This window comes from Sus scrofa, chromosome 7 (assembly GCF_054392235.1).
Source record: "Sus scrofa isolate SSC_HxYL_T2T_F1_AM1 chromosome 7, Sscrofa_HxYL_maternal_Yorkshire_Landrace_v2.0, whole genome shotgun sequence".
Classification (NCBI taxonomy): domain Eukaryota; kingdom Metazoa; phylum Chordata; class Mammalia; order Artiodactyla; family Suidae; genus Sus; species Sus scrofa.
Window position 1 is genome coordinate 46,521,972 of NC_139389.1, and position 9,638 is coordinate 46,531,609.

The 9,638-nt window shown below is 45.9% G+C and overlaps 1 long non-coding RNA gene across 1 annotated transcript in view; it reads left to right on the forward strand.

Annotated features, from left to right (window-relative positions):
- LOC146401553 (uncharacterized) overlaps positions 1-9,638 on the forward strand; it is an 838,561-nt gene continuing 828,923 nt past the window's right edge. Inside the window, exons 1-2 of the long non-coding RNA XR_014810211.1 lie at positions 1-3,230; positions 5,459-6,486. This is a non-coding gene — a long non-coding RNA (uncharacterized LOC146401553). The remainder of the gene's footprint in view (positions 3,231-5,458; positions 6,487-9,638) is intronic.

Consider the following 9,638-nt stretch of genomic DNA (forward strand, 5'->3'; position numbering starts at 1 on the left):
TTTCTTTTTTTTTTTTTTTTTGTCTTTTTGCTATTTCTTGGGCTGCTCCCGCGGCATATGGAGGTTCCCAGGCTAGGGGTCCAATCGGAGCTGTAGCCTCCGGCCTACGCCAGAGCCACAGCAACGCGGGATCCGAGCCGCGTCTGCAATCTACACCACAGCTCAACAGATCGTTAACCCACTGAGCAAGGGCAGGGACTGAACCCGCAACCTCATGGTTCCTAGTCGGATTCGTTAACCACTGCGCCACAACGGGAACTCCAGAAAAAAATTTCTTTGCAATGTTTATTAGCCACTTAGAGGAGGGAGTTCCCTAGTGGCCTAATGGTTAAGGATTCGGCATGGTCACTGCTATGGCTCAGGTTCAATCCCTGGCCTGGGAATTTACACACACTGTGAGTATGACCAAAAAAAGTAAGTAGGGAAGTTTTAGGAAGTAGTAAAAGGGTTGGTGGCTTCAGATTTTTTCTGGAAACACTTCTGGTCCTGTAAAGACCAGATTTGTAGGAAAAAGGTTTTTCCTCCTCAAAGTAAAAGGACTGACACACTCATTCAACTATGTGGGGATATTTTACATTTCATCATTTAGCTTAGGGGCGAAGACCTCCCCTCAAAACTGTCAGTCTCCAAATTTTAGCTGTAGTTATTTTAGTTAGACGGGTGGCCTCCCATTTTGGTTAATCTTACGAACACTTTTGAGGATCCTCCTTGAGTTGAAGAAATTACCTGTTTTTCAGTTCAGCCTCTGATCTAAAGAGGCCTGCCTAGAGCCTCACAGTGTTCCCATTTCTAAAGGTAACCATTTAGGGAGTTCCTGCTGTGGCTCAGCAGTAATGAACCCGACTAGTATCCATGAGGACATAGGTTCAATCCCTGGCCTTGCTCCAGTGTTGCCATGGCTGAAGTGTAGGCCGGCAGCTACAACTCCGATTCAACACCTAGTCTGGGGACTTCCATTGCCATAGGTGTGGCCCTAAAAAGCAAAGAATTTAAAAAAATAAAGGTAACCATTTAATAGTGCCTTTCTTAGTGGGAAAGGCAGTTCAGAAGATGACTAGAATGATTGCTCATTAATCATAAGTCTTCTACAACAAATTTTTGAATGAGGCTATTGGGGATTTTGAAGTCTTTTGGGGTTTTCAGATAGCACTTAAAATTGGCACAATAGTTTAAGATGAAACCTCTTTAAAATTTTTAATAATTTAGATGTTTCTCCAAAGGATCCATGGGGCTAGCCCTACAAATATTTTCTACTGCTAATCTAATTTTAGAAAAAACACCTCTGCTTCCAGTAGAACCTGCGAATACAGATCTAGAAGACTGCTATTTTAACTGCATGCTAAAAATTCAGTTTTGGAGTGTCGAAAGAACCTCAATTTGGCCATTTCAGGGCCCAATTTCCTTTAGTTCTCAAATACGTGCAAGCCTACATAAACCCAGCTGGTATTCCCATAGGTGGCTATTTGCATGCGAGCTGTTTGGCCTTTCCCGGTATTAATTTTGTAGCTTAATTCAGGTTGGGGATATGGGCTGAACCATTTTCTGAGGACAGTGTGCTGGATCACATGTGTGCTGCTTCGGAGTCTAGGTCCCTAAGGAGTCACATGGCTCGGTTTCTCCCAGTGACAGCCTAGAACCATCATGGTGCTCCAAACCCCAGGTGATCAGCCTCTGTCTCCCCCCAAGACAAGCAGTGTTTAACAGTCCTAGTGGGTCTCCCCTATTGGACCCCTGCACTGCCTGAGGTTAATCCTCTGACACTTCTGCAGAGTCCTCAGTTACCTCAGGACTCCTTGTAGCTGGGAGGAGCAAAATGTCCCTTTATTCTTCAGACCTGAATAATTTGGTCTCATTTCATTAACGCTTGGTTCAGACCATATAGCAGTATTTTAAATGTTAAGCCAAATTTAATAAAACATCAGCCACCTATGCTTCCCGGGGCCTCTTGCCAGACCCCCTACATCCTGCCTAGGAGCTGCACCCATGCCCCATAAGACTCCAAGTCTTGCCCGGACCTCGCAGGACCCCCAGCCTTCCATAAGGCGGCCTGTGAAGTCGTAGGCCACGTGCTGCTGGAGCACAGCCATCACCTCACCTGCAGGTAAGCCAGGCGGGGTCTCTAGGACTTTTAGCCCGGACTCCAAGGAGACTCGAAGAGACACGTGCTGGCAGGCTGGGTTCTTAAGGGCTTTAAGAAGGGAATGGAGGGGGCAGCCAAGGTCTGGAGTCCAGCTTCAGCCCCACTGCCATCCCACTGGGCAGACACCTACAGAGAGGTCCACTGTCTCCAGAGCCATGGGGTCTCCATTGGCTGCTGGACCCACCAGTGCCAAGGCACTAGTTGCACACCTGTACAGCAGGAGGTGCGCTGGGGCACCAGGCCTGTCAGGACCCCTGGGCCACCCCCTCAAGCCTGGCACCCACCTACCTGCAGGAAGTTGTAGCTGAGGTGCTCGGGGTGATTGAGGGCAGGCTGGCTGGAACAGGTCGCAGAACATGTGGGGGCTGCCAGCCTAGGGGAAGTCATCCTGTTCCACTGACTACAGAGGCACTGAAGGCAGGGTCATAACCCACAGGCCATGCCAACCCCTCAAGCCTTTCCAGTCCTCCAAATGTCAAGTGAGGTTGGCCCTGTTCAGCTCCCAAAAATAAAGGTGGGAGTGGAGTGGACTGCATTGATATGGCTCCCGTTCGCCAGTTGCTGCAGGGAGGTGTGGGTGCGTGGCCCTCAGGAGTCCACACCTGTCCTGCAGGCCCACAGTGTGCACAAACATTGTCATGCACAAGCACACACATTTATGCATTTGGTTGGCTCAGATTCTCTTAATACACATTTTGGGCAAAAACCAATGGCCAAGTGTGAAAATAGATGTTGGCAGGAGCTAAATATCACCAGCCTGGAAGAATTTCAGGAATGCAAGAATAAACCTGAGGTTTTTACTGAAAAACAAACTCCAAGTTGAAAGTGAATACCAGCTCAAACAAAATTTTAAGGGCCATCACCCAAACTCACCAGAATATCAGAACTCACCAGAACACCTGAGAAGTACCAAGAGGCCGGTGGGGCTCAATGGGCCCATCCTGGTACCAAGCACTGGCTCCAGATAGATTCCAGACGTCCTCTGGAAGGTGTCCCCAATATGTGCTGACTATGCCAAGCACATGTCGACGAAAATTAATCTAAGAAATGGAAAGGAGTTCCCGTCTTGTCTCAGTGGTAAACCCGACTAGTATCCATGAGGATGCAGGTTCAATTCATGGCCTCACTCAGTGGGTTAAGAATCTGGTGTTGCTGTAGCTCCAATTCAGCCCCTAGCCTGGGAAGTTACATATGTTGAAGGTGCAGTCCTAAAAAGGAAAAAAAGAAAAAAAGAAATGGAATATTTGTTTTCGTTTGTCTTTTTAGGGCCATACTTGTGGCACATGGAAGTTCCTAGGCTAGGGGTCCAATCAGAACTGTAGCTACTGGCCTACACCACAGCCACACCAGATCCAAGCTGCATCTTCAACCTACACCACAGCTCGCAGCAACACCAGATCCTTAACCCACTGAGCAAGGCCAGGGATCGAACCCTCATCCTCATGGATACTAGTCAGGTTTGTTGCTGCTGAGCCACAGTAGGAACTCCAGGGCAGAGAAGAGTTTTTGTTTAAATTTTTCTTGTCTTGCCATAAAATATGAATTTTATTTTACAGTTGGCTCAGGAGTGAACCTGCTTATACTGTAAAGTACTGTGAAGTTGGATTACTTCAAAAGTCATGGGAAAAGAGCAGGTGTGAGTGTGGAAGCCCAAGGTTTATCTCTCATATCTCTCTTACACTATATATGGGAATGTTTCCACCCTTGCCTATAAAATAGGGCTAGTAGAGTCTACCTGTCTGACTCACAGGATTAAGAGTACTGAGCAAAATACAGAACAGGGAGTTCCTATTGTGGCTTAGCAGTTATGAACCAGACTAGTGTCCATGAGGATGTGGGTTCAATACCTGGCCTTGCTTAGTGGGTTAGGGATCTGACGTTGCTGTGAGCAGCAGTGTGGGTCACAGACACGGCTCTGATCCGGCTCTGATCCTACGTGGCTGTGGTGTAGGTCAGCAGCTACAGCTCCGATTGGACCCTCAGCCTGGGACCTTCCATATACTGAGAGTGCGGCCCTAAAAAGACAAAAAAAAAATTTTTTTTTTTTTTTTTGCTTTTTAGGGCCCCATTCACAGCATATGGAGGTTCCCAGGCTAGGGGTTGAAACAGCTACAGAGCTGCTGCAGCTGCCTGCCTACACCATATCCACAGCAACGTCAGATCCAAGCTGAATCTACAACCTACACCAAGGCTCACAACAACGCTGGATGCTTAACCTACTGAGCGAGGCCAGGGATCAAACCCGTGTCCTCATGGATGCTAGTCAGATTCTTTAACTGCTGAGCCATAACAGGAACTCCAGTAAAAAAAAAAAAGATTTAATGTATTAAGCAAAACAATTTTTAACTTAGAATTCTATATAAATAAAGATTATAGGGGGAGTTCCCATCATGGCGCAGTGGAAACGAATCCAACTAGGAACCATGAGATTGTGCGTTTGACCCCCGGCCTTGCTCAGTAGGTTCAGGAGCCAGTGTTGCTGTGGCTCTGGTGTAGGCCGGCAACTGTAACTCTGATTAGACCCCTAGCCTGGGAACCTCCATATGCTGCGGGTGCGGCCCTAAAAAGAAAAAAAAAAAAAAACACCATATATATATATGCATAAATTATGTACTTTTGAACCACGTACCATGATATATACCATTCCAGGAATAAGGTGGGGGGCTGTCCTTATTTCTGACAAAAGCTAGTCCCATTATCTAGCCTGTAGATTATTTTTATTTTTTTTGTCTTTTTTGCCATTTCTTGGGCCACTCCCGTGGCATATGGAGGTTCCCAGGCTAGGGGTTGAATCGGAGCTGTAGCCGCCGGCCTACACCACAGCCACAACAACTCGGGATCCGAGCTACGTCTGCAACATACACCACAGCTCATGGCAACACCGGACCCTTAACCCACTGAGCAAGGCCAGGGATCGAACCCGCAACCTCATGGTTCCTTAGTCAGATTTCTTAACCAAGGAACCACAACGGGAACTCCATAGCCTATAGATTATTAATGTGGGCTCATGGCAGTCAACATAAATACCTGATATGTTCTGTGAATAGGGAGAACAGAAAATCTAGTTTCAGGAAGCAAGACTAGGTGAGGTGAACCACAGGGCCAATTTAAAGAAACTGACTTTTGGAGTTCCCTGGGGGCCTAGCAGTTAAGGATTCGGTGTTGTCACTGCTGTGGCATGAGTTCAACTCCTGGCCCTGGGAACGTCCACATGCTGTGGGTGTAACCAAAAAAAAAAAAAAAAAGAGAGACTGACTTTAAAAAATTTCCCAAGGTGGGAGTTCTTGTTGTGCTTCAGTGGGTTAAGAACCTGACTAGTATCCATGAGGATATGTGTTCAATCCTGGCCTTGCTCAATGGATTAAGGATCCAGTGTTGCTATAAGCTGTGGTATAGGTAGAAGACATGGCTGGAATCCCATGTTGCTGTGGCATAGGCTGCAGCTGCAGCTCTGACTTGATCCCTAGTCTGGAAAGTTCCATATGCCACAGGGGCAGCCATAAAAAGATATATATATAGATAGATAGATAGATAGATAGATACACACACACACACACACACACACATATTCCAAGGTAATAGAAATAAAAACCAATAAACAAATGGGACCTAATCAAACTTACAAGCTTTTGCATAGCAAAGGAAACCATAAACTAAAAGACTACTTACAGGAGTTCTGGCTGTGGTGCAAGGGAAACAAATCTGACTAGAATCCGTAAGGACTCGGGTTCGATTTCCGGCCTTGCTCAGTGGGCCAGGGATCTGGCATTGCCATGAGCTGTGGTATAGGTTGCAGGCTTGGCTCATATCTGGCGTTGCTGTGGCTGTGGTGTAGACTAGCAGCTGCAGCTCCAATTTGACCCCTAGCCTGGGAACTTCCATATGCTGCACTTGCAATTGCAGCCTTGAAAAGCAAAAGAAAAAAAAAGGCTACCTACAGAAGAAAATATTTGCAAATGGTGCAACCGACAAGGGCTTAATTTCTAAAACATAAAAACAGCTCATACACTTCAACAAGAAAATAAACAACCCAATTGAAAAATGAGCAGAAAACCTAAATAGACATTTCTCCAAAGAAGAAATACAAATGGCCAATAAGCACATGAAATAATGCTCGACATCACTAATTATTAGAAAAATGCAAATCAAAACTATAATGAGGTATCTAATGAGGTATCCATTAAAAACTATAATTCAAGGAGTTCCTGTAGTGGCTCAGTGGTTAACGAATCCAATTAGGAACCATGAGGTTGCAGGTTCAGTTCCTGGCCTCATTCAGTGGGTTAAGGATCCAGCGTGGCTGTGACCTGTGGTGTAGACCCCTAGCCTGGGAACCTCCATATGCTGTGAGTTTGGCCCTAAAAAGACCAAAAAAAAAAAAAAAAACCCTATAATTCAAAAAGATAAATGCACTCCTATGTTCATTGCAGCACTATTCATGATAGTTAAAACATGGAAACAACCTAAATGTCCATCAATAAATAAATGGATGAAGAAGGTATAGTACATACATACAATGTGACTCAACCATAAAAAAGAATAAAATGCCATTTTCAGCAACATGGATGCAATCAGAGATTATACTAAGAAAGAAAAAGACAAATACCATATGATACTTATATGGAGAATCTAAAATATGTCACAGGAGTTCCCACTATGGTGCAATGGGATTGGCAGCATCTTGGGAATGTTGATGAACACAGGTTCAATCCCGGACCCGGCACAGTGGGTTAAGGATCCAGTGTTTCCGTGAGCTGTGGTGCAGGTCACAGATGAGGCTAGGATCTGGCGTTGCTGTGGCTGTGGTGGAGGCCGGCTGCTGCAGCTCTGATTCGACCCCTAACCTGGGAACCTCTGTATGCCCTGGGTGCGGCCCTAGAAAGACAAAAATAAAATATAGGGAACAAATGATCCATCTACAAAACAGAAACAGACTCATAGACAAGGAGAACAGACTTGTGGTTGCCAAGGGGGAGGAGGCTGGGGTTAGCAGATGTAAGCTGCTAACAAGATCCTACTATACAGCACAGAGAACCACATACAATGTTCTATGATAAACCATAATGGAGAAGAATATATTTTTTAAAAAGAATGTATAGGGAGTTCCTGCTATGGTTCAGTGGATTAAGGATCCAGCATTGTCACAGCCAGACCCTAGCCTGGGAACTTCCATATGCCACACGTGCAGGAGCAGGGGTGGGGTGGGGAGTGTATACATATACGTATGTATATATGTGTGTGTGTGTTTAACTGAATCACATTGCTGTATAGCAGAAATTAACATTGTAAATCAATTGTACTCCAATAAAATAAGAGGCTGACTTTAGAAGGTAATTAAAGTCAGGAGTTCCCATTGTGGCTCAGCCAGTTAAGAACTTGACTAGTATCCCTAAGGTTGTGGGTTTGATCCCTGGCCTCACTCAGTGGGTTAACAACCAGGTGTTGCTGAGAGCTGCAGCACAGGTGGCAGGCATGGCTTGGGTCTGGTGGTGTGGAATAGGTAGCCACTGCAGCTGGGATTCAAACCCTAGCCTGGGACTTTTCATATGCTACAGGTGTGGCCCTAAAAAAAAAATTAAATCTTTTTCTCTGCTCTAAACCCTCTATCCCTCTGCCTGACACAGCTGGTTCTCAGAGCCTAGGGCTCTAGGGGTTGTTGTTGATTGGCTCTTTTTTTTTTTTTTTCTTGATTGGCTCTTTTTTATGTCTTAAGATTTCATTGATTGAAAAAACTTGGCACCAGAATGACAAACTTTTTTTTTCACTGCCTATCTGAAGAATGGCCACCTGAGGAATACCCATTGTGGCTTAGCAGGGTAAGGACCCAACACTGTCTCCCTGAGGATTCGGGTTTGATCCCTGGCCTTACTCAGTAGGTTAAGGATCCAGCGTTGCCACAAGCTAGATTGCTCTAGATTGCTCAGATGCAGCATTGCCATGGTTGTGGCCTAGGCCTGCAGCTGCAACTCCAATGTGACTTCCATATGCTGTGGGTGCAGCTGTAAAAGAAAAAAACAAAAAAATCAAAATGCCACTTGGATCCCAAATTCATTTCCACAACCACCAGAATAAGCTGAGCTGGGAGATAAACACCGACTTCTACATTCCTAAGTGGGAATCCCAGTGTATCGGAACTGTTCATTGTGTCATAAGCAACATTTATAAAAATGAAAACATATCTATGTACTGCAAGTAGTCAAGTATGAGATTTGTTGAAATTACATACAAGGAATGAAATAGGATTTGGGAGTTTTTGTCTTGGCTCAGTGGAAACAAATCTGACTAGCATCCATGAGGACACAGGTTTGATCCCTGGCCTTGCTCAGTGGGTTAAGGATCCGGCGTTGCCATGAGCTGTGGTGTAGGTCACTGATGCGGCTCGGATCTGGCATGGCTGTGGCTGTGGCATAGGCCAGCAGCTGTAGCTCCATTTCAACCCCTAACCTGGGAACCTCCATATGCCCCAGGTGCGGCCCTAAAAAGCAGAGATACAAATACAAAACAACCCTAGTGATGTTCCTGGAGGCCTAAGTCCAGCTGAGGGGTTAGGGATGGAGGGATTGGGGGTGGGGCAGTAAATGCATAAAAGAGGAACAGTAAAGTGACCAGCATCCAGGGTCCATGTCTGTGGGGCATGGTCATGCCTTCCAGATCTGAAAGCTGCATCACCTGAAAAGAAATACACAATCTGAAAGTTGAGAACTGTTTTACTTGGTGGACTTTCTGGGCACTGAAGCCTGGGAGGCAGCCTCTCTGATAGCTTTGAAAGACTGCTCCTAAGAGGTAATGGAAGAGCTCCCATTGTGGCTTAGCAGGTTAAGAACCCAACTAGTATCCATGAGCATGCCGATTCCATCCCTGGCCTCGCTCAGCGGGTTAAGGATCCAGCCTTGCTGCAAGCTGAGGTGTAGGTTGTAGTTGCAGCTCAGATCTGTCATTGCTGTGGCTGTGGTGTAGGCCAGCAGCTATGACCCTTAGCCAGGGAACTTCCATATGCCACAGGAGCAGACATAAAAGGGGAAAAAAAAAAAAAAGAGGTAAATGAGGAGCCAGGATATATAGGAGTTTTGCAACAAGAACCAGTTAGGGAGTTCCCATCGTGGCTCAGCAGAAATGAATCTGACTAGCATCCATGAGGATGCAGGTTCCATCCCTGGCCTCACTCAGTGGGTTAAGAATCCAGCATTGCCATGAGCTATGGTGTAGGTTGCAGATGTACCTCGGATCTCGCGTTGCCATGGCTGTGGCGTAGGCCAGCAGCTACTGTTCTGCTTTGACCCCTAGCCCCAATTCGATCCATATGCTGTGTGCGCAGCCCTAAAAAGACCAAAAAAAAAAAAAAAAAAAAAGGTAGTCAGAACATCAAAAGAGTACTGTTAATTAAAGAAAATTGGACATCCCAAGTTAATGAATTTAGCGCTTTTCTCTGTATGTGAAGATGCAGGAGTCTGGGCTCATTTTGGCAGGGGGTGGGGGTAAGGCATGCCTAGGGTTCCTG